A 6,438-nucleotide genomic window follows, 5' to 3' on the forward strand; every position below is an offset into this window, starting at 1 on the left:
TCTATATACTCTATTTTTGTCATTCTTATACTTGTGGATATACTTAAATCTGAAATGAATTTAGACTTTTATCAAATTGAGTAAAATTATGTTAATTAAAAAAATTAGTAGGCCATAAATATTATTATTATTATTATCATATTTCTAGAATTGTGAAATTATTAGACATCATTTGGTACCTCATTGACGCGTTTAGAGTTGCTTCTGGTTTTTTGAAATCAAGTTGTGAGCCGATATTAAGTTTATAATTGTTTTTAAGTGTATTACTATCAATATTTAAATTGAATCATTATTTTCATCATTTAAAAATATTTGATTGCTTTGATTTTTGGATTATTGGAACGAATATTAATTTTTTGAAAAACTCATAATTTTATTAAAATACACACGAGACGATATTCGTATATTTTATAAAGCATATTTTTTTAATTGATTTGATTGTGCTTTAATTTGTTTTTTAGTATGAATACTTATATGTATTTGGTTTATTATGAAATTTAGTATTATGCTATAAGTATTAGAGATTTGTTCTACTCGATTTATTTTAAATTAGTTTGGGAGACTCTAACTAAAAAACTGTGGTTAATGGCAGATATGATGTTAATTTAGATGCATCTGACCCATACTTCTCAACTAACAGAAGCATTGTTAGCCTAACGTATAGCCCACAAGTCCACAAATACTAGAGGAAACAACTATTCTTAGAGGTGGAACCGTTCAAATGTGTAGCATTCGATTTAATTTGACTATTGAATTAGAACTCCTGTCTCAATTCATTCGTTTAATTATTTATTTATTTATTTGCATATTTACCGAATGAATTATTTATAGCTAAAAAAATATATAACTTTTAAGGTAAAATTAGTTACATTTGGTGTGTGTTATAATTATAAATATAATATTTGCTCACTAAATTACAAAACTCACTCTATCGAATTCTCATATTTTTTATATAAGGTATCAATTCAAGTTTCATTTCACCTACCTCGTAGTAGGTCTTAGTCATTTCATGAGTCTTTCTTCTATCTAAAGGTTATATTTGTATGTAATAGAACATTTGTAAAAAAATCTAAATTATGTCAATGTTTCATATGTGACAGGCAATATACTAGTGTAGTTTATGTTATATTATTTTAAACTTTAAACTGTTTAGATAATAATTATGATTTAATCATGTAAACTTATGAACTTAACTATATATTTTAGTTGTCAACTTAATAGATATAATATGACTTTTGATATGTTTGATTTGTGAATATATTTAGAATATATTACTGTTATTGTTAGAAATAAATATTTATTATTGATATAAAAAAATAATATTACATTGATAATGTCTTAGAAATAAAAGAGATTTTTGTCTATTTTTCTATAAACTTAGTTGATTGACATGCTGAGAGACTTATACTTCAAACACTGATCATGACTTGATTCAGGTTATAATAATTTAGGCCGATAATGATAGCGTCTCCATTGTAGGTTATACAAAAAGAGGGTGAATTGAGTTCTCTAAACTCTTGTCTTTTCTGATCGTGGCGTTCTTATCTTTTCTTATAGCGGCGTTCTCTTACGGTATTATTTGTTTGTTTTTGACGAATATTCCTTCCATGTTACTACCTTTAAGAGTTAAATGATAACAGTATTATCTAAATTATTTTTTATTAGTATAAATTTTTAGTTATACTTTATGTACTCCTTGTGTACTCTTCTTATAATTAATTATAACTATTACTAAAAAAATATTTAAGTAATAAATAGAACTATCTGTAAAAATGGTGAGACAAAAAATAAAAAATTTGCTATTTGAATTTATCTACCTCTGTATTCCTGATACTGATATTTGATGTAGATTTATAAATCTATATTGATAATATTGAGAGTAAATTCCTTTCTACAAAATAGTACAATATTTTTATGAGTTAAAAAATAGCTGTTGCTTCCTTAAAATTTTATAATATTATCTAATAATGTCTTATTGAGTCACTTAACTTGAATGAATTTTATATTCTTGATCAATAATAATTTTTGACCCATTCTTATCAAAAAAGAATTAATTGACAAACACATATATGAGGATGATTTTATAATTTAGGATGACATTATATTAGATGATGCAAACCGACAATTTAGAATAGGTTCGAATAGGAAAAGTATGAAGAGTTAACAGAATATTTGTACAATAGAAGTTTATGAAGTATTAGAGATATAACTATTAGTGTTATATTTTTTTATTAGTTGAAATTTTTGGGATGAATGGTATCATAATATTAAATTTTTTTTGTAACTCAATAACCCATTATACATATTATACAAATAATTTATTGTCTCTCTAGTATTTTATTGAGTCATTTAACTTAAATGAATTCTATACACCGGGTCAATAATAATTTCTGACTCATCCTTATCAAAAATAGGCTAATTGACAAACACATACACAAGGATGATTTTATAATTTAGGATGACATAATATTAGATGATACAAATCCATAATTTCTCCCATGCTAAATTGTGTAAGCTGTGAACAACAATAAAAATACATGCATTACTTTCGAAGAAAAATACATGAATTTGCGATAAAGAAAGAGGAGTTTTATAATATTTAATAGTTACTTTAATATTTTTTTTATCATCAATTACTAATAAGGTGTATGATCTTTTTTAAGTGATGATTATATTTTTAAAAAATTCTTTTTTATTTAATATTACAGTCTTATTCTTATGGATATTAAAAATTAAGTGATAAATTATTTTTTATATATAACAATATTTTTTTATCATAGTAAAAGATTTTTTTTTCAAATATAATCTAATATACTCTCTTAGTTGTAATATTTTTTTAGAAAAAAATTGAATCTAAAATATCGCTCTCACATCTTGCTAAACTTTTGTGAGTTAAAACAAATTTAATGAAATAAAAAAACTCATTTTTATAAAAAATCTCTAATAAGTATTTGCTAGATTGAAATAATAGTGTATATATTATAGTAATTTGTTTTTTGTTTTTTACTGATATGATTAATTTTATTATTTTAATACAGCTTTTATCATTTGACTTTAGATAGTCTAAGTAAAATTATAATTTATAAACTCATTTTTTTTAGTTGGGCAAATCATAATAATTACTACTTATATTGATACTGAAAACCAAATTTGTATCACCGAAATATGAACCTATTTATTATTCCTTCCCAAATAAACGAATAAGAGTTTTCATTTGACAAACAAATTTTACTGACGTATTACAATTTAGTTTAACTTTATTAGTCAATTTAATTACAAAATGTTAATAATACAGTAAAAATAATAAATTAATTTTATTACTTAGATAATTTTTAGCTGATATTTTTAATATACTTTTTATGTACTCTTATTATAATTATTACAACTATACATTAAATTAATAAAAAATAACTAGATAACAGATTTATTCTATACTTAAAATTTTATCGAAATAAGATAGTATAAAAAATTTTTCTGTTTAGATAGTACATACTTAAAATTTTATCGAAATAAGATAGTATAAAAAAGTTTTTCTGTTTAGATAGTACGAAGGCATGGTGTGTACCCACACCATGTTAATTATAATAACATTCTATTTGAGGTGGTATAATTATTTATTTAACCATATTAGGTGTAAATTAAAATTAATTATCAAAATTCGTTACTATTATAAAATATATATTAAAATATAAAATACACATTTTCAAAATGAGTTAAATAGCAAATGTATTTGCACAAAAATATATAGTAGTTAATTTTGGTATACAAATAATATTTTTATTATTTATTTGATCAAATTCAAATAATAATTAAATAACTCTTTACCAAGTATTACACTTGCTTATTGTAATGACCCAATTTTTGACAGGTCCAAATCACTGCCACATATATGTATAGAAGGTAGAGAAGGATGAGCTGGTGAGGCAAGACTTCGTGGCTTCCTCTCCTTGCAACACCACATCACATCATTGATTTCACGAAGAGTGACCATCATTTCCTTTGAAATACGTTCGGTTGTGAGAGGAGAAGGAGAGAAGGTAGAGAAGGATGAGCTGGTGAGGCAAGACTTCGTGGCTTCCTCTCCTTGCAACATCACATCACATCATTGATTTCACGAAGCGGTGACCATCATTTCCTTTGAAATACGTTCGGTTGTAAGAGGAGAAGGGGAATTATTTATTCTTTTCACTTATCAAGTCTAAATTCGCCTTATTATTTTATGATGATGTAATTCTCAGATATTTATCGAATTTCTCATCACAGAATTTATGAGAATAACTTTGTGGAGAATCGGACGGCTAGTGATTTAGTTATACTAAATTTATTAATCAAAATTGTCCGTCTAGCAACACTCCTCCTCCATAATATGAAGTAATAATATTTTTACTAAATTCAAGAAAAACAAAAATATAATTTCTTCCATCTTTCTGATTAACCCTTAAAATATATTTGATTTTCAAACTCTAACTTGTTACTAGTCACCAAAAAACTCTAACTTGTTACTATTATTATAATAAACTAGAATGAGACCCGCACTACGCGAAAAGGTAAATTATTTATATTATATAATATATTCTAATATTGATTAGATAATATGCATATTAATGTTAAATTTAAAGCATTTTATATTAAAATATTTTGCAAAATATTTATTTGATAGTTTGAATATAATTCGATATAATTATTTAACAAAAATATAATACAAATTAGATTATTGATTATTGTTTTTAGGAATTTGAATTCATTTATTTTTGAAAAAAAAAAACAAGTTTTTTTTATATTAAAGTTATACAAATTTACATCTTTGTAGTTTTTATTGTTCGTAAATAACTAAAAGAAAAAATTAGGAAAAAATGGATTCAAATAAAAATACCAAAAATATAATATAAAATTATGAATTAATTTTATAATAATAATATATTTAAATATATCTAATACGAAGATGTTGTGCCAAATTTAAACTTTTTTAAAGTAGTTTTTAATAATTTATATGAGAAATAAAAAATCAAATAATAGTAATAACAGTTGTATGCAATATAATTTTGTAATATTTAATAGTTATTTTAATATTTTTTTATTCATCAATTACTAATAAGGTGTATGATCTTTTTTAAGTGATGATTATATTTTTAAAAAATTCTTTTTTTTAATATTACAGTTTTATTCTTATGGATATTAAAAATTAAGTGATAAATTATTTTTTATATATAACAATATTTTTTTATCATAGTAAAAGAATTTTTTTTTCAAATATAATCTAATATACTCTCTTAGTTGTAATATTTTTTTTGGAAAAAATTGAATCTAAAATATCGCTCTTACATCTTGCTAAACTTTTGTGAGTTAAAACAAATTTAATGAAATAAAAAAACTTATTTTTATAAAAAATCTCTAATAAGTATTAGCTAGATTGAAATAATAGTGTATATATTATAGTAATTTGTTTTTTGTTTTTTACTGATATGATTAATTTTATTATTTTAATACAGCTTTTATCATTTGACTTTAGATAGTCTAAGTGAAATTATAATTTATAAATTCATTTTTTTTAGTTGGGCAAATCATAGTAATTACTACTTATATTAATACTGAAAACCAAATTTGTATCACCGAAATATGAACCTATTTATTATTCCTTTCTTGACAAATAAATTTTACTGACGTATTACAGTTTAGTTTAACTTTATTAGTCAATTTAATTACAAAATGTTATTAATACAGTAAAAATAATAAATTAATTTTATTACTTAGATAATTTTTAGCTGATATTTTTTATATACTTTTTATGTACTCTTATTATAATTATTACAACTATACATTAAATTAATAAAAAATAACTAGATAACAGATTTATTCTATACTTAAAATTTTATCGAAATAAGATAGTATAAAAAAGTTTTTCTGTTTAGATAGTACGAAGGCATGATGTGTACCCACACCATGTTAATTATAATAACATTCTATTTGAGGTGGTATAATTATTTATTTAACCATATTAGGTGTAAATTAAAATTAATCATCAAAATTTGTTACTATTATAAAATATATATTAAAATATAAAATACACATTTTGAAAATGAGTTAAATAGCAAATGTATTTGCACAAAAATACATAGTAGTTAATTTTGGTATACAAATAATATTTTTATTATTTATTTAATCAAATTCAAATAATAATTAAATAACTCTTTACCAAGTATTACACTTGCTTGTTGTAATGACCCAATTTTTGATAGGTTCGAATCACTGCAATATATATGTATAGAAGGTAGAGAAGGATGAGCTGGTGAGGCAAGACTTCGTGGCTTCCTCTCCTTGCAACACCACATCACATCATTGATTTCACGAAGCGGTGACCATCATTTCCTTTGAAATACGTTCGGTTGTGAGAGGAGAAGGGGAATTATTTATTCTTTTCACTTATCAAGTCTAAATCCG

The sequence above is a fragment of the Arachis hypogaea genome, chromosome 2 (assembly GCF_003086295.3).
Source record: "Arachis hypogaea cultivar Tifrunner chromosome 2, arahy.Tifrunner.gnm2.J5K5, whole genome shotgun sequence".
Classification (NCBI taxonomy): Eukaryota; Viridiplantae; Streptophyta; class Magnoliopsida; order Fabales; family Fabaceae; genus Arachis; species Arachis hypogaea.